Below are 19,977 nucleotides of genomic sequence, written 5' to 3' on the forward strand. Positions count from 1 at the left end.
TCAGGATGGGCTGAGGGGACATAAAGGTGGGGTAGGATGTATGTATAAAATCCTATGAAAACAGACCAAATTGAGATCTAAATTATTCTTTAAGTAGTTTTATCACCTTTTAAGAATTTTTTTAAGAGGCTTTTCTTTAGATATCAATAGTCTCATTGCATTTTATCAAATTGCACTAGGAGCTTCTTGTAGAAATCTAAAAAGTTACACTCATTGTTTGTACTTTCAAGTGCTTAATCTCATATCCTGGCTTGTATTACTTGCTGATAATTTCAGTGTAGATCCGAGTGCCTTAGTGAGATTATAGCTCCTTGACAAGAGTAGCTAGTGATGCATACTGCCAGAGCAGCTGACTGCCTACCCACATGGTATGTTTAGAGCAGTGGTTCTCAGCAGAGGTAGGGAGACGCTATTTTTCCCCCCACTCGGTCCCTTAATGTCTGGAGACATGTGGGTTTTCACAATTAGGGGATGCTACTGGCATCTAGTAGGAGAAGCCGGGGATGCTACTGAACATCTTGCAGCACCCAGGACAGCCCCTTGCAATACATAATTATCCAGCCCAAATGTCAATAGTGTCAATGTTGAAAAACTCTCCTTTGGGGGAACCTGGAGGGTCGCCATACCTTTCCCCCCAATCCTTCCCCTTGCCAACTCATCGACATCAAGAATTATGAAGTTAGAGGTTCATTTATTTGGTTAATGTCAGACCCTTTTAAAATGCCAGTATACACTAAACTTTCCCTGTCATTTATGTGTTAGGGTAATTTGATTTGTCTAAAATCTCTTTCCAAAGGTAGGCTTTATACAGGAGGTCAGAGAGTATTTCAGAAGAAAAAAAGCACTGGAGAGGCTTATTAAAACCCGAAGTTAATTAATTTCTGTTAAGGACAGCCACACCTTTTGTAACCCCCAGAGAGGTCCCACATAGCGACATTGTTCAAAACAAGAGCAAAGGGCATTCACTCAGAGCCAGTTGTTCCTTATAGTGTGTTCTTTTCCTCTGGCAAAGGCAACTCCAGTTGTCACTACTTTAATATCCACATTTGGACTGCAGGCTATGGCAGCAAAAAACAGTGCATAACAGCACCACAGGCATCTAAACACTATTGTCCGACATCCCCAGCCACACCCTATACCCCCCACACTCCTCTTACTGCCTGCCCCAGCATTGAGCCCAGCCTGGAAGGGAGCAAACATCTTCACTTAAAATAAGCTCTCTTCTGGATCAAACTCAAAGAAAATCAGAGATACCCAGAAGATCTCATCAAATGTGCATTATTTATTATTCAAAACACAGGGGACATAGGAGTTTATTTTCTTCCTCCTGGATTCTTAAAAATACATATTCCATTTCTGAAAGTATTTAAGAAGTTATCAAGAACAATTCACTCTAATATGTACTTTCTAGGCTAATGATGTATTATATGTGTATTACTGCTGAAAAATAACAAGAAAATGTTGAAACAGTTTTGATGAAGAGCTTTCTCTAAAAACAGACTTCATTTTACACTTCACACTGATATAAAATTTTTGTAAAATATACATATATAAAATTTAGTATTTGTGTGTTCAGTACAGTTCAGTGGTATTAAAAACATTCATGATAGTGCAACTATCACCACATGGATCTTCAGAACTTTCATCTTCTCAAACTGAAACGGCATACCCATTACACAGTAATTCTGTCCATCCCCCACAACCACCATTCTTTCTCTTTCTGTGAATTTGACCATTCTGTGTACCTCATATAAATGGAATCATACAGTGTTTTGACTGGCTTATTTTACTTAGCATAATGTCATCAAGGTTTATTCATGTTGTAGCATATGTCAAGATTTCATTCCTTTTCAAAGTTGAATAATATTCCACTGTATGTATAAATGACATTTTGTTCATCCAGTCATCCACCAATGGACACTTGGGTTGCTTCTGTCTTTTGGCTATCATTAATAATGCTACTCAAGTTCCTACTTTTAGTTCTGTTCGGTCTACACCCAGAAGTGGAGTTGCTGGAGCGTATGATAATTATATATTTCACTTTTTGATGAATTACTATACTGTTTTTCATAGTGGCTGTATCTTTTTATGTTCCAGCAGTGTACAAGAGTTCCAGTTTCTCCACATCCTTGCCAACGCTTAATATTAACTATTTTTCTTGTAAAAGTGATAGCCATTCTAATGAATGTGGTATCTCATTGTGGTTTGATTTTCCCTAATGATTAGTTATGTTGAATGTCTTTTCATATGCTCATTCGCTGTTTATATAACTTCCTTGAAGAAATGTCTGTTCATGTCCTTTGCCCATTTTTGATTCAGGTAGGTTTTTTGTTGTTGTTGTTATTGTTTATATAGTCTTTATAAATTCTGGATATTAAACCCTTATTAGATATGTACTTTTCAGATATTTTTCTCCCATTTCATAGGTGATAACAATTTTTAAATTATTTTCTTTAGTTTACCAAGTAATGGCATTCAGTCTTAATAAGAAGATAGATTCTTATATGTTGATAATAGTTATTATTTGGCCCTTTCTTAATTCATGGAGAATGTCTTTTAGATTTCCTTTCAGTTCTCATTTTTTTAAAAAAATAAGGAGTTCTTTCCAGCACTTCTGTAAACTGAATTTTTTACTGCTCTTGACTGCTCAAGTTAGCCAGATGTCCACTAGGTGGTAATCTCACTACGGCATGAAGTACTTGCCTAAAACTGAAAGCAAATTCCCAAGTAAGTTATCCAGACAGACTTACTTCACAAAAATATGAGATTTATGTTAATTTGAACAAATTAATCCCATTTATAGGGATGTTAACACTGAAGAGCGTTGGTTTCAACCTTCTCCTTGTAAAATAAGAAGACTATGATCCAGTGAAGGCAAATGACTTGCCCAAGGTCATACAGTGTTTCCTGATCAAGCCAAGATTTGATGCAGGAATTTTACTCCTCATGTGGTTCTTAATTTGATTTCCCATGTTGCCACTGCCTACTATTAACAAGTCATTTCAGAGAATCATAGCATATGCTAGAGCCCAGCTTAGTATAACCTTATCTCCACCATACAGGAAACTGTAGATGTAGGAAAGATACTTTATTGCTCTTGTGAAAGATCTGTGGAGGACAGATTAGGAAAACAAAATTTCACTAATCTACCCATTGACCTTGGGGAAATAATTTAATATCTGTGACTTGGTGTCTTTATCTTTAAATTAAGAGATTGTATTAAATGTAAAAAGATGATCCCTAAGTTTCATAGTATCATGTTGAAATTCAGTCTTTCAACTCTGAGACTGGAAGCCTGAAATTTACCTGATTCAATCTTACTTTCTTGTTTAGGAGCATAGGTTTGTATTTCATTTTTGATCATAAAATGAATGGAAGTTCCTATTTACCTTTTCTCAAGACAAGGGATAAAATCTATGTTCCAGCTCATCGCTTTAAAACTTTTTGCAACTCCTACTTTCACTATTGTTAGTATTAAACATTCCCTAAAATCCAAGTCCACGATGAAAACAAAACAACTAACAAAGCACAACTATTTTGTAGCCATGTATTGCTGAAAGAACAAAAATAGCACTTCTGTGGGATATTTATATAGGCTTCCTAGAGCAGCTTGCCATGCTAATCATTTACAGATTTTCACACACTGTTTCTCACCTGTCTTTTCCCTGAGTAAACTGCCTCTGCGTTACCAGTGTGCTTTGCTTCTTATTCCATGTCTGTTTACAGACTCGTCCCACCAGATAGGACATTTTTGACTTGGTGTTTGTACAGCTCAGTTGTATTCACAGTAACAGTTTTTATTTACCCTTGTAATGAATGTAAATGATACCTCTTCACAACTGATCCATCGCAATAGAATAATCCCTCACCAATTCAGTTATCTTCCTAAAAAGTATAGCAGTTAGCAAAATCACACATGGCAAGATCTTTGTATCACAGAAAACGGGTGGGGTGAGGACAATTCAAAAGGCTTTACACATATACTATTAATTATTTTTGTATAGATGGGGGTCTTGCTATGTTGCCCATGCTGGTCTTGAATTCCTGGCCTCAAATGATTCTTCAGTCTTGATCTCCCACAGTGCTGGGATTACAGGCATGAGCCACCACACCTGGCTTTGCACAACTCATAATAGTTGTAGAAGGCAAAGTGATGTTAAAATCCTCTTCCCTTTTCATGGGTTACCTTAACAGTACACACATTGCAATCTTGAGATTTGTTTTACAGATCATATCCTTTAAAAATTTTCCAGCCAGCTCCTGTGCCTCTGGCACTAACCTTTTCCTTTGTTTTCATTCTTCCAGATAACAACAGAATATCTCTGTTCTTGTCTGGCCTTTTGACAAGTTATCTGGAGTTTAGGGCATTGTTTCCTAGGTTAAGTATTGATGGAGGAGAGCATAAGTCAATCTAAACTCTGCACTATTTCATAGACCTGCCACATGCTCTGCAGTAGAGGGAGCAATAATTACAGTCACATGCTGTAGTTGTTGATGAAGGAAACTGAACATTGATTTGTAAATGTTTGGCATATAAGTAGAAAAACATATTATCTCAGAATTCTGCTTGGCATATAAGTAGAAAAACATATTATCTCAGAACTCTGCTTGGCAAAGGATTATCACATTTTTGTTTCCTGAAAAAATGCCTTAGGAAAAGAGTCACTTTTGATATGACTGAATTTAGCAAAAACGTAACAAATGATACTGGATTTATCATGTTCATTTAGCATCTGTTTTCTAATTCTTAAATGAAAGACCAAAATATAATAGTTTGCTAAAATGTTTAACTATATTACAAAACTGTAACGTTATTTTTGCATTAGGTAGTATTATAATGGCATTCAGTTCAGATCAACAATGTTGATAGTCACAATTTGCCAGGATGGCTTGGAATGCCACTTTTACATCGCTTATGGTGATCTGTGAAATAAAAAATAATTCTTTTCACATGAATCTAAAGAAATTCTGCTAAGAAAGTATGTCTTCAGAGACTTGTACATATTCAAATTGTTTAATATCCTAAGGATACTCTGTTGAGTTCATTTGTTTATTCTTATCTGTATGTTTAGTTAATAGACAGCTTTTAATTTTATAAACAGAAGGATTTGTTTTTTAAATTAAACATACAGCAGATTCTTTAGAATAAGTTTGGATTATCTTTCAAATTTTTAAATATACATGTTATCTGCATTTGCATTTGTACTTATTTGTGCATATTTGTACAACTTATGTGCAGAGATAGAAAAGACTAGAAAAAACAAAAGGAACATCAAGACAACTGATTCAGGAAATTACTGAAGCTCTTTAAAATATATAAGCTACCTTTACATGTGCTGACAGAACAGCTTTAAAAGCAGATTAAGTGAAAAAAGCAAAGTATAAGCAATACATGTACTATACTTGCATTTATCTAAAGTTATATATATATAAACACATATCATATGTTTATTTGTACATTAAATTTTTCTGATATGATACAGGAGAAAATAAGAGGAAACATGGATCTGAAGTAGAAGGTATTCCTACTTTGTATATATTTTGATGTTAAAATTTTCTACTTTATACATGTATTTTTCATTTTTAAAATTAGCAACCACTAAAACACAAGTATGTCATATATATCATTTGTGCCATTTAAATAAACATCTAATTTTTCTTATTAATACTGTTTCAATGTATTATTTGATGTTGTTTTAGAATATTTGTGTTGTACGAGCCTTTCAGTTTCGTTATTGTTCCAGCCCTTATATGTTGACGCCTGTGTTGAGTAACTTTGAGGAAAATTATGTCAAAAACACATGCAGCCTGTATTAGAGAGAAGATTAATTTGAGGAAAGACTAATTTGAAAATGGGTAAAATAAAACTGAAAGCAAACGTAGGACAAATATCTTTTGTACACAGAGAATTAAAGAGGGCCCCACCCCTGGAGAAAGCAATCCTTTGTACTTGAGGTTTCCAGATAAACTTTTTTCTGACTTCAAAGTAGCTTAAATTCGTATAATATCTTTAGACTTTACTGTTTAATCAAGAAGTATTATATTAATAATTGGGATGATTGACGTACCTGTTAGAATTTTCTTTTAGCTTTTAGGAGCATATCTGGATTTAACAGGCTTTAAAAGTTTCAAAGAAGTTAAAATGTGCAGGATATTCATATGTTGGGGAGGAGTTAAAGTCTTTTGATTGGGAGAAACTAAAGAAGAACTTTCCGTGTTACTAGAGCTAGATATTGGACTGCTGAAAATTGAAAGACCAATTGATATACTAGTGGGAGGTTGTGTGCAGTGAGTGAAATCAGAGAACATTTATGTTATTAATGGACCACTATGTTTGGAAGGCATAATTAATATTATGTAGTCCATTGGAAGGCATAATTAATATGGTATATATTAATTATTAATATATTAAATCTAATGAGTCAAAATCATTTGTTTGGGTTTAAACTGTATACCAATTAGGCTCAATCTAATCCTTTTCAAGTTCATTTGTAGGCTAAACCTAGAATTAGAATAATTACTAGCATAAGCGTTGTGCTAATTATTTATTAGTATTAAACTATTAAGCTACTGGAAGCCAGAAAGTTGTGGTAGATGTGGTTGTTACAAAGTTGATAGCCAAGACATAGTGGGAGCGCTATCATGATAGCTGATGGTTTGGTAACATTAATAAGAGTAAAAAAATTACAGTGGGTATTTTTTATGTTGGCATGAATTGGAGACCTGAGCCAGAAAGCAGACATACACAGGGCTCTAAGAGATACAGATGTGAAAGACATAATATGCAGTTTTCTTTCTAACAGGAAGCATTAATAAGCTAGAGGAAAGGAGGGAGAGAGAGAATGACTTAGTCAATGTGAGAGCAATGGTGGAAATACAGGCGGAAATTTTAAGCTGGTAGAAAGTTAATGATTACTTGCACATCCGGTGAAGGGTAGATACGGAGCTAGCTGAAAGTGAGATAAATGAATATTGTTATCATAGGTTTTTGAGGATAGTTCCCTTGCTGGTATAGAGAAAAGAAAAAAGTTGGGGCCTTGTTTGTAGTGCTTATGGGGATATATTCTTACCTATTTGGAAGACAGTTATAACAGATTCTCAGCATGTTTATGTTTTAGTGCAGGCAGGGCTTAACTTGAAAGTTCTATTTCACTGGAATAACTTCATGAGATGTCTTTGCCTTTCTAGAATCTCATCAACTCTGGTAGGCACCTGAACTTTAAAATAAGGGCTCAATCCTTTAATTTAAGAATTTGATCCCTAGTAAATGGCAAAAGCTCCAAATAGAGATAACAAGCTGTTATCTGTGTAAATGGAAGCTCTGGAGCAGGCTTTGAGAAGGCACAGTGAAAGCAAACCTGAAGGAACAGAGTGCTTACTAGGGTGGGATTGGAGAGGTCTCACAGGAACAAGAATAACAATGAATCATAGCATTTTAGAGCCAGAAGGCTCTAAACAGATAAGGAAACCTGAAGTTCACAAACATGAAGGAGAAATGAGACTACCATATCCTCCTAAGTGAAATGTTTGTTCAAATAATATATTAGTCAGGGGATAGCTCAGCTGCTGTAACAAAGATTCCTGAAAATACAGTGGTTTCAAGAATGCAGAAGTACATTTCTCTGTTAAGGAAGCAATTCAGTTCAGCAGAGCAGCTCTGCCCTTTGTGGCAGTCAGGAACCCAGGTTCTATCAGGTCATTGTGCCACTATTCCCTAGGCCATGGTTATCACCTTGCTTATATTCCATTTGTAAGATAGTAACCTGCCCACCTACAACTTCAAAGAATGCTTCCATGTGGAGTCTGGTTGGGAAGTTATTTCTCTGGCTATAATTCTATTAGAGGACAAAGAAGAAACACATTTGGATGGACAGTGAATAGTGTGTGCTGTAGGGGCAGACCAGACTTTCAGTCAGATTGTTTTGTGTAGTATGGCTTTTTAGAAATCCAGTACCATACCACTTGGTTTCCACCCAGCTTGTAATATGTTATAGTAGGGTTCTCTAGAGGGACAGAATCAATAGGATAGATGTATACATAAAGGGGAGTTTATTAAGGAGTATTAACTCACACAGTCACAAAGTGAGGTCTCACAATAGGCCTTCTGCAAGCTAAGGAGCAAGGAAGCCAGTCCGAGTCCAAATATTAAATTGAATAGTATATATAAATATTACATTAGATATTATTCATTTTATCTGACTTATTCATTTTATCTGACTGTACCCATTAACCACTTCCTCCAACCCCACTACCCTTTCCCTAACCATCATTCTGCTATCTATCCTCATGAGTTTGTTTTAATTTTTAGCTCTTATAAATGAATGAGAATATGCAAAGTTTGTCTTTCTATGTCTGGTTCATTTTTAGTTAATATGTCCTCCAGTTCCAGGCATGTTGTTGCAGATGACAAGATCTTATTCTTTTATAAGGCACAGTAATACTCCATTGTGCATATACACCACATTTTCTTTATCCATTTGTCTATTAAGAGAAATTTAAGTTGCTTCCACATCATGGCTATTGTGAATAGTGCTACAGTAAACATGGAAGTGAAGATATCTCTTTGATATACTGATTTTTCTTCTTTTGGGTATATACCTGGGAGTGGCGTTGCTGGATCATGTGGTAGCTCTATATTTAGTTTTTTATATATAAATATATGTATAAAATATACATATATGTAATATATTTATATATAAAAAACTAAAAATAGAGCTACCACATAATTATATATACCATATATATATATAAAAGTGTGTATGTGTGTGTGTGTATTTAAGTTCTGGGGTACATGTGCAGAATGTGCAGGTTTGTTACATAGGTATACACGTGCCATGATGGTTTGCTGCCCCTGTCAACCCATTATCTACATTAGGTATTTCTCCTAATGCTATTCCTCCCCCATATCCCCTCCCTGCAACAGGCCCTTGTGTATGATATTTCCTTCTCTGTATCCATGTGTTCTCACTGTTCCCTTCCCACTTATGAGTGAGAACCTATGGTGTTTGGTTTTCTGTTCTTGTGTTGGTTTGCTGAGAATGATGGTTTCCAGCTTCATCCATGTCCCTCCAAAGGACATGGACTTACCCTTTTTTCTGGCTGCATAGTATTTCATGGTATATATGTGCCACATTTTCTTTATCCAGTCTATCATTGATGGGCATTTGGGTTGGTTCCAAGTCTTTGCTATTGAATAGTGCCGCAGTAAACATACATGTGCATTGCAGTAAACATGTGTGCATGTGTCTTTATAGTGGAATGATTTATAATACTTTGGGTATATACCCAGTAATGGGATTGCTGGCTCAAATGGATTTTCTAGTTCTAGATCCTTGAGGAATCACCACATTGTCTTCCACAATGGTTGAATTAATTTACACTCTCACCAACAGTGTAAAAACATTTCTCCACATTCTCTCCAGCATCTGGAGAGTCTTGGGAGGGTGTATGTGTTCAGGAATTTATCCATTTCTTCTAGATTTTCTAGTGTATTTGCTTAGAGGTGTTTACAGTATTCTCTGATGATAGTTTGTATTTCTGTGGGATCATTGGTGATACTCCCTTTATCATTTTTTGTTGCATCTATTTGATTCTTCTGTCTTTATTAGTCTGGCTAGTGGTCTATTTTGTTGATCCTTTCAAAAAACCAACTCCTGGATTCATTGATTTTTTTTAAAGGGTTTTTCGTGTCTTTGTCTCCTTCCGTTCTGCTGTGATCTTAATTATTTCTTGTCATCTGCTAGCTTTTGAATTTGTTTGTTCTTGTATCTCTATTTCCTTTAATTGTGATGTTAGAGTTCAATTTTAGATCTTTCCTGCTTTCTCTTGTGGGCATTTAGTGCTATAAATTTTCCTCTACATACTGCTTTAAATGTGTCCCAGAGATTCTGGTATTTTGTGTCTTTGTTCAGTTTCCATGTAATTGTGCAGTTTTGAGCAAGTTTCTTAATCCTGAGTTCTAATTTGATTGTACTGTGGTCTGAGAGACTGATTATTACGATTTCTGTTCTTTTGCATTTGCTGAGGAGTGATTTACTTCCAAGTACGTGGTCAATTTTAGGTTAAATGCAATGTGTTGCTGAGAAGAATGTATATTCTGTTGATTTGGAATGGAGAGTTCTCTAGACGTCTGTTAGGTCCGCTTGGTCCAGAGCTGAGTTCAAGTTCTTAATATTTTTGTTAATTTTCTGTCTTGTTTATCTGTCTAATATTGACAGTAGGTGTTAGAGTCTCTAAGTCTCTGTAGGTCTCCAAGAACTTGCTTTATGAATTTGGGTGCTCCTGTGTTAGGTGCATATATGTTTAGGATAGTTAGCTATTCTTGTTGCATTGATCCGTTTACCATTATGTAATGCCCTTTTTTATCTCTTTTGATCTTTGTTGGTTTAAAGTCTATTTTATCAGAGACTAGGATTGCAACCCCTGATTTTTTTTTTTTTTTTTTGCTTTCCATTTGCTTGGTAAATCCTCCTCCATCCCTTTATCTTGAGCCTATGTGTGTCTTTTTTTTTTTGAAACAGAGTTTCACTCTTGTTGCTCAGGCTGGAACACAATAGCCTGATCTTGGCTTGCTGCAACCCTGCCTTCCAGGTTCAAGCAATTCTCCTGCGTCAGTCTCACGAGTAGCAGGGATTACAGGCATGCACTACCACGCCTGGCTAATTTGTGTGTGTGTGTGTGTGTTTTTAGTAGAGACTGGGTTTCACCATGTTGGTCAGGCTGGTCTCTAATTCCTGACCTTGTGACCCACCTGCCCGGCCTCCAAAGTGCTGGGATTATAGGCATGAGCCACCACGCCTGGCTACCTGTGTGTATCTTTGCATGTGAGATGGGTCTCCTGAATATTGCACACCAGTGGGTCTTGATTCTTATCCAGTTTCCCAGTCTGTGTCTTTTAATTGAGGCATTTAACTCATTTACATTTAAGGTTAATATTATTATGTATGAATTTGATCCTATCATTATGATGCTAGCTGGTTATTTTGCCCATTAGTTGATGCAGTTTCTTCATAGCATCAATGGTCTTTATAATTTGGTATGTTTTGGCAGTGGCTGGTACCAGCCAGAAGCTCTTGTAAGGCAGGCCTGGTGGTGACAAAAACTCTCAGCATTTGCTTGTCTGTAAAGGATTTTATTTCTCCTTTACTTATGAAGCTTAGTTTAAAAGCTGGATATGAAACTCTTGGTTGAATATTCTTTTCTTTAAGAATGTTAGATATTGGCCCCCACTCTCTTCTGGCTTGTAGGGTTTCTGCCAAGAGATCTGCCATTAGTCTGATGGGCTTCCCTTTGTGGGTAACCCAACCTTTCTCTCTTGCTGCCCTTGATATTTTTTCCTTGATTTCAACCTTGGTGAATTTGACAATGATGTGTCTTGGAGTTGCTGTTCCCGAGGAGTATCTTTGTGGTGGCCTCTGTATTTCCTGAATTTGAATGTTGCCCCGTCTTGCTAAGTTGGGGAAGTTCTCCTGGATAATATCCTGAGGAGTGTTTTTCATCTTGGTTCCATTCTCCCTGGCACTTTCAGGTATACCAATCAAATGTAGATTTGGTCTTTTTACATAGTCCCATATTTCTTGAAGTCTTTGTTCATTTCTTTTTACTTTTTTTTCTCTAATCTTGTCTTCTCTATTTTATGGAGTTGATCTTCAGTCTCTGATATCCTTTCTTTTGCTTGATCAATTCAGCTATTGATACTTGTGTATGCTTCGCAAAGTTCTCGTACTGTGTTTTTCAGCTCCATTAGGTCATTTATGTTCTTCTCTAAACTGGTTATTCTAGTTAGCAATGTGTCTAACCTTTTTTCAAGGTTCCTAGCTTCCTTGCATTGGGTTAGAACATGCTCCTTTAGCTCGGAGGAGTTTGTTATTACCCACCTCCTGAAGCCTACTTCTGTCAGTTTGTGTAACTTATTCTCCATCCAGTTTTGTTCCCTTTCTGGTGAGGAGTTGTGAACCTCTAGAGGAGAAAAGGTATTCTGGTTTTTGGAATTTTCAGGCTTTTCGCACTGATTTCTCTCCATCTTCATGAATATATCTACCTTTGGCCTTTGAAGTCAGTGACCTTTGGATGGGGTCTCTGAGTGGATGTCTTTTTTGTTGATGTTGATACTATTCCTTTCTGTTTGTTAGTTTTCCTTCTAATAGTCAGTCCCCTCTGCTGCTGCAGGTCTCCTGGAGTTTGCTGGAGGTCCACTCCAGACCCTGTTTGCCTGGGTATCACCGGTTGAGCCTGCAGAACAACAAAGATTACTGCCTATTCCTTCCTCTGGAAGCTTTGTCCTAGGGGGCACCCACCAGATGCCAACCAGAGCTCTCCTGTTTGAGGTGTCTATCAGCCCCCACTGGGAGGTGGCTCCTGGTCAGGATACAGAGGGGTCAGGGAGCCACTTGAGGATGCAGTCTGTTCCTTACCAGAGCTCGAATGCTTTGCTGGGAGGTCTGGTGCTCCCTTCAAAGCTGTTCAGCAGGGATGTTTAGGTCTGCTGAAACTATTCCCCCAACCACCCCTTCCCCCAGGTGCTCTGTGTCAGGGAGATGGGGGTTTTATCTATAAGTCCTTGACTGGGTCTGCTGCCTTTTTTCCAGAGATGCCTTGCTCAGAAAAGAGAGGCATTCTGGCTACAGTGGCCTTGCTTAGCTGTGGTAGGCTCCACCCAGTTTGAACTTCCCGGCTTTGTTTACACCATGAGGGTAAAACAGCCTACTCAAACCTCAGCAATGGTAGATGCCCCTTTGGTCAGGTTGCTGTGCTGGCAGCAAAAATTTCAAGCCAATGGATCTTAGCTTTCTGGACTCCATAGGGGTGGGACCTGCCGAGCCAGACCACTTGGCTCCCTGGCTTCAGCCCCCTTTCCAAGGGAGTGAATGGTTCTGTCTTGCTTGGCATTCCAGGCGCTCCTGGGGTCTGGACAAAAAGCTGCTGCAGCTAGCTTGGTGTCTGCCCAAAAGCCGCCCAGTTTTGTGCTTGAAACCCAGGACCGTGGTGGTGTAGGAACTGGAGGGAGTCTCCTGGTCTGCAGCCTGTGAAGACCATTGGAAAAGTGCACTTTCTGGGCTGGAGTGCATAGTACAGTCCCTAATGGCTTCCCTTGGCTAGGAAAGGTAGTTCCCCGATCCTTGCACTTCCCGGGTGAGGTGATACTTCACCCTGCTTCGGCTCGCTGTCTGTCAGCTACACCCACTGTCCAACCAGTCCCAGTAAGATGAACCAGGTACCTTAGTTAGAAATGAGAAATCGCCCGCCTCTGTCGATCTTGCTGGGAGCTGTAGACTGGAGCTGTTCCTATTCAGCCATCTTCATTTTTAGTTTTTTGAAGAACCTCCATACTGGCTATATCTCCATAGTAGCTGTGCTAATTTACATTCCTACCAATAGTGCATGAGGAATCTCCACATCCTTGCCAGCATGTGCTATTATTGCCTGTCTGGGTCTCTTAAGGTGTGATGTACTTGGCAGGTCTTGAAACCATCTTTCCTATTAATGACTCCTCTTGATCCCCAACTCCTGTGCAGGACACTTATATAACAAAATATATCACTTTACCTGGTCGTAACAGGACCACATTGTAACTGCTCAGGACCACATTATATCTGCCATTGAGGTTCGGTTAATACACCTAGGGCCGAGAGTGTGATTATTACAGAACAAGGGAATCTGCAGCTCATAAATGCCTTTTTGCTCTGTTTACTGGACTCATTAAGAGAAACATAGCTGTTATGATGTGGGAACTTGTTATGAGTGTTAAATGAGATAATACATATAAAACACCTACTTACTTTGTCAAGAAGTAGAGATGAAATGTCCCAGGAACTACGTTAGATGCTTGGGATGCTAGTGAACAGGGTATTGTCCCTGTTCTTAAGAAACCCCCAACCTATTCAGGGAGACACTAAAGTGAGTAGGCAGTTAGAATACAGTATTATACTAAAGCATTTGATAGCATTAAGTACAGGTACTGTGGGGACAGAAGCAAAAGGCACCAAACCTGTCGTGGGAGGAAACCAGTCCTGAGGAAGTCCTGCTTATGTGATGCCTAACAGTACCAGCAAAGAGACTCCAGGGTGCCATCCACGCTGAGGCTAACTCATACGGGCCTTGAGTGCTCCTTTTAATTTGGTCTCTTTACATCCCCCTAGCATCATTTGTCAACAGGCCCATCATGAAAGCTTATAGGGAAAAGACTTAGATTTTGCTTTCAAGGGAAGTTTTTTCCCTCAACTTCAGCATATAAAGATGATCCCAACACACAAAGGAGAGAAAGTCATTTTAAAGATGCCATCCTGACAGGCAAATTCTAGGAGGTTTTGTTTCTGTTGTTTCAAATTAGGATATGTTGCTACATTTCTTAAGTACACAGAGTAATTTAATATTGTTAAATGTCTCACTGTCTTATGAGCTTTTTAATTAATTCAAGTATATGGGTTTTTCAAGGGAGACTATCCAGCGCCTTTTCTATTGTTCATATTGTGCAGTAATGGGCTTAGGTAGCATGCTTGAGAGTAATACTCATGATCAACAGGTAGATAACCAAATTAGTATTTCAAGAACTCTCTAGGGAATTCAGAGGGATGTTTTTTACATCGTGAGTGTTAAATTATCATGCTAGACTTTTTCTATCACCCTCGATCATATCAACACAAGCTTGAGGATTCTTAGGAATATGTTTATGGGCCTGTCTGATTTCAGACATTTTTTGACTCTATGAAAGGTTATTTGTTTGCTAATTAAAAAGAAGCTCTTTGTCTTAACTCTTCATCATTCCAAAGGCAGTAGTATCCATAGAGCTATCTGGAGGGAAAGCAAGCATGACTGATTGCTTCACAAAAGGACTGTTTATCTTTTTTTTTTTTTTTTTTTTTTTTCCTGAGACAGAGTCTCACCCTGTCACCCAGGCTGGAGTGTGGTGTCGGGATCTCAGCTCACTGCAACCTCCACCTCCCAGGTTCCAGTGATTATCCTGCTTCGGCCTCCCGAGTAGCTGGGACTACTGGTGTGTGCCACCACGCCCAGCTAACTTTTTATATTTTTTTTTTTAGTAGAGACATGGTTTCACCATGTTAGCCAGATGGTCTCCATCTCCTGACCTTGTGATCTGCCCACCTTGACCTCCCAAAGTGCTGGGATTACAGGCATGAGCCATGACATCCAGCTTGTTTATCATCTTAAACCTCAGAAAACATGTTAGATGCTGATAGACATAAATGCTAAGATGTGCTTTCTGTAGCTATTTCATATCTTACCCTGAATTTTTTTCTTCATGGTGTGTGTGTGTGTGTGTGTGTGTGTGTGCGTGCGCATGTCTGTGAATGAGTATACCACATCCCAATGATCATACTGCTGAATAACATGCCTCGGGTATGTGTCTGAGCCGTGTATCTTCAAAATTGGACTTATATCCCATTTGTGAAAAAAAATTATCCGTGAAGCCAACTAAATCTTCATCCAAAAGAATGCTAATTTTGAAATTGCTCCAAATTTAAAGTCACTTAGGAAGAAATAGGACAAAATTCACAGGCAGAATAATATCTGTAGAAACCCAGCGACTTCGCACAAATATTTCAGTGTTAAGAGGTGTAATAACGGACAGAGGCAGTTCTGTCTAAGAACACAAGGAGACAAAAGAGCCTTGGAATAAAGGTTGAGAGAACTGAGTCGTAGCCTTGGCTTCACCAGATATACTTCATGGGTTCGGGAGCAAGTTATTTAACCTCTGCAGGTTGAAGTTAGATCAGCTGTAAAAAGAGGAGATTGGACCTGACTGAACTCCACATTCCCTTCTAGCTTCATTCCTGAGTCCTTAAGGGGGAGTGTGAAGCACGCATTCAGTACCTACTCTACCTCCCAGTGCAAGTTATTGCAGCACATTAATGAGACACTTTTTAGTCAGTAGAGACTCAAATAGAGTAGTCACTTCCTAATAAGGATTTAAATGAAACATTGGAACGCCTCTTAACCTTTACAGATTTTCAAGTTTTCAAATTTCTATAATACTTTGGAATATTCCTGCCATTTTACTGAGGTACATTAACTGCAGTTTCACTTAGAGACCTCTCTACACCATGTTTATTTTGTTTTATTATCTGTTTGACAGTCCAACTGCAAACAAAAATACTTGTCAGAGTGATTAACTTAACAAGTGACTACAAGTTTTAAAAAATGAGTTTGTTTTCCTTCCCACAGCGTGCATACTAAGAGAAAGTTGTTTTGTCATCCAATTCCAAGGGAACCATTTACAAGCACACTTTGATAGATGAGTCTACCACACAGCCTGAACATGAGCACCGTGTACCTGCAGCCATCATTTTTCAGAACAATGGCATCTCATCTTAGATTCATTTTTACATTTCCCTTGGCAGGGCCACAGTTGCTGAGTTCCTTTTAGAAGTTAGAATTAATGTAATAACTTCCCTTCAGTGACCTGTTTTTTTGTTTGCTTTTTTTTTTTGGAGGTCTCTCTGTTCCTTGTCTCATTTCCTAGTTGTCCTAGCAACAGCCATCAGATTGAAATTAGAGGAAGGTCTTATTACTATGGAGAAAGAAGAGCTGTTGACTCAAATACTGATTCTAATTTTTGGTATCCACAGGGGGGCAGCATTGTCTTGAATGAGATTATAGCTCTCCACACATCTCTGTCCATCCCCAGTCCACCTACCCACCCCCATTATAAAATTTCTGTTGGCTTCTAGGCTAACTGCAGTTATTCATGTCTTTTCTCTACTGGGCTTTCTGAAATGCACTCAACTATCTTAAGAGATTGCATATAGGCTGGGCATAGTGGCTCACGCCTGTAATCCCAGCACTTTGGGAGGCCGAGGCAGGTGGATCACCTGAGGTCAGGAGTTCGGGATCAGCCTGTCCAACATGGTGAAACCCCATCCCTACCAAAAAAAAAAAAAAAAAGAGAGAGAGAGAGAGATTGCATATAAATTTATCACGTGAAAACTAACAGCATCTGCTTGTTCATTTTACTGATTACATGCCAGATACATATAGAGTTAGTTTTGATACAGGATTATTTTAGGCCCATGTATTCAATTAGGGAAGCCACTCAGCCCATAGCCCATTGTAGGTTATTTTTATTCTTTTAGCAATACTTCCAGAGAAAATGTGAAATTCTTGCAGATCTTAGCAGGGCAAGACCACAAAGCAAGTCTGGCAAAATTTTCCAAACATCAAGGTATTAGGCAGTGCTTTGAGGGAAGAGGCAGGCCATTACTAATTTACCATGCCTGGAATAATACTGAAAGCAGATGCCTAGTAGCTCTTATAATCTCCTTTAATTGCTAAATGGGATTCACTGACTTAACATGATGGATGCTGTTTAGTCTTTAAAAGGGGGAAAGATTTGTAAAGGAATACACCAAAAGGGAAAAACTTGAAAAGGCAAAGCAATACTGGGTCTCCACTTATATTAGACTCATAAATTGGTATGTATTTAAAGCACTATACAGTAGCACCACCTTCACAGGTTAGATAAATGCCTGTTTTCACTGTTCTTCAGAATATTCATTCAACCAACAAAAATGTATTGATCACCTGCCACAGCAAGGTGATATCTGGGTGTCAGGAGATAGTGTAGAAATAAGTAAGACACAGCATTGGGCCTCCACGGAGCTCATAGTCAATCAGGGTTGATATAATGTTTTTATGAACAATTTCAAAAAAATTGCCCAGGAGGGTTAATATAGCAAGTGTTGTTAACAAGTCACATGTGATTTCAGGGGAGGGAGAGATTTTTTCCAGCTTGATGACTGGGAAGACTTCAAGAAAGGGTTAGAAATAAAGGTAATAGAACAAAAAATATATAAGCATATTTGGGAAGGTTGAGCTGCTCCATTTGGCTGGAATGGGGTTTATGAGGTTAGCCTCTGTATACCATCTTGAAAATGACATTCACTGACTCATAAATTTTCTAAACTACATAATGATGATAACATGATAATTGCTAGTGGGATTATATTATCATAGAAACCTCTTACATTTAAAATGTTCTTACTAAGACCCCATCTGTATTTGCTAATTAAGTAAAACTGTATTAGGATTAGAACTACAGGGAAGAGGCAAAATGCTTTGTTTCTTGCTTGGTTTTTATATTTTACATTTAAGAAAGATTGAATACCAAAAACATCTCTTTCTGATAATTCTGTAACAGAGTTTTTAGTCCATGCATTAGAAATCTTTTGGTATTGAATTCTAAGATTTCTTCTTTAATAGTAATTTGGTATTTATAAAAAAAAATTGTAGCTGATTTTCAGCGGAAATAATATTTTTAAAAGATGTACCTGATGTCACTAATCAAATGTTCTTTGCCAATCAGTACATCTGCCACCAGATTTCAAAACTGAATATCCATTTGGACACAGAGAGTTTTTAGCCCAATCTTGCAAAATATTTGCTATTATAGTATAATTGAAAATAAAACAGTCTAAATTAGTGAAATACAGAACATGAACAATTACAACTTATGAAAAGCTATGCACAATATGTGTTCCGTCACATCGAAACCCATTTACTGGATTATAAAATCAGTTTGATAGGTCTTGTCAGTGTATTTTTTATAGGGAGGATGGAATGGAATTGAGAATAGAGTACATTGCATATTGTAAGGAAAAGTATTGTTTTATGAAATTTTAGTTTCATCTGTGTGTGTTTATATGCACGTGTTTCTGGGTGTGAATGCACTGGATTGCTGTGTAAACTGTATTTCTTATTGTAGATTATCAGTAGTTTGAAAACATTATTTTAGAGAAATGCCAATTTATGTATAGTAAGTGGAATTAAACCAGCAGCTGTTGGCCTGGAAGACTCATCCAAGTTCCAGTATTAGCGACTAGAGAAAACTTACATGCACTTAGCATATTATTTACGTACATAAATGTTTCTGAAGTCCTCAGTTCACAGCAAAAACTTGTTCCTGTACAAGACATTCCTGGGAAACCTAAACAAGGAGAAAAGGAAGAATAGAAGGATCTACTAACATATTCAAAGCTTTCTGCCTGTTTTCCTGAATAATGTTCTACCACCTGGTTAAGGGTGTTTATGTATAACAAGTTTACACAGGGGTGAAATGCCCAAGACCCCTCACTTAGAAGGTCTTAACTAGCATCAGCTCATTGCTTCTGTACATTGGAGCCTCATTCTTCACAAGGTATTGGTTTGAGTGGGATGTTCCTGACTTAGGGCCAAAGCAGGAATGGGGCCATGGCAGCCAGGGAGAGAGAAAATTCCAAAACTGTGGAAAGAATTGAGAACCTGGCAACAGTGGAGAGTGAAGACCCCACAGCCCTCCCAAATACTGAGGCTGAGAACATGGGGCAGGGAGATGAGTCTAGAGCCAAAGCTTGAAGCCAGGAGTGTTGGATACAGTTAACCACTGGAAATCTGTCAGAAGCCAGGGTCCCAGCCAGAAATATGGCCTCCCCTCAGAACTACTACTTTCCCTGTCCTACCCTGAGGAGTCACTCTATCCTTGTGTTCAACTTCTTTGTACTGGTGGAATCTGACTTATAATAACAGGACCAGTCTGATACAACATCTGGACTGGCTCCAGTACCTGGATCATGCCTCATTATGCCAAAATCCACTTATTAAACACTGGTCATTTATATTTATTTTGTAATTCATTAAACATTTGTCACAAGCATACTGTGCTACCTATTTTCATATTCTTTCTGGTAAGAACAGTTGACATTTTCTCTCAAGAAGTAGGGAGAGCTGGAAAATTCACCAAAGAAAAGTTAAATAACTTTTCCTCTTAGCCATTGCTTTCAAGATGCCCCAACTTTAGAATTACACATTTTACCACTTAGCCTACTAAGCTAGGCTGTTGTTTGAAACTGACCTACTTCTGTCATCCTCCACAGTTGTCTTAATGGGAGGCAATTTATGCCCCACATTTACTGTAGTGCTTGGAGAAGGCATCAAGCTCTACAAAGCTTCATGCTTGTCCTTAAAAGTTAATTGGGAGCACCAGGG

At 38.1% G+C, this 19,977-nt stretch overlaps 1 protein-coding gene and 1 pseudogene across 3 annotated transcripts in view; both read left to right on the top strand.

The window, feature by feature from the left end:
- GNAQ (G protein subunit alpha q) overlaps nucleotides 1-19,977 on the top strand; it is a 333,551-nt gene that overhangs the window by 272,089 nt on the left and 41,485 nt on the right. The gene's annotated exons all lie outside the window — the stretch shown is intronic.
- The window catches only part of LOC103792618 (solute carrier family 2, facilitated glucose transporter member 3-like), a 64,454-nt pseudogene that overhangs the window by 23,767 nt on the left and 20,710 nt on the right, over nucleotides 1-19,977 (top strand). Inside the window, exon 2 of the transcript XR_004744538.3 lies at nucleotides 1-19,977. This exon is cut by the window's left edge and continues 15,624 nt beyond it; it is cut by the window's right edge and continues 20,710 nt beyond it. The product of XR_004744538.3 is annotated as a solute carrier family 2, facilitated glucose transporter member 3-like (transcript).

The sequence above is a fragment of the Callithrix jacchus genome, chromosome 1, assembly GCF_049354715.1.
Source record: "Callithrix jacchus isolate 240 chromosome 1, calJac240_pri, whole genome shotgun sequence".
Lineage (NCBI taxonomy): Eukaryota > Metazoa > Chordata > Mammalia > Primates > Cebidae > Callithrix > Callithrix jacchus.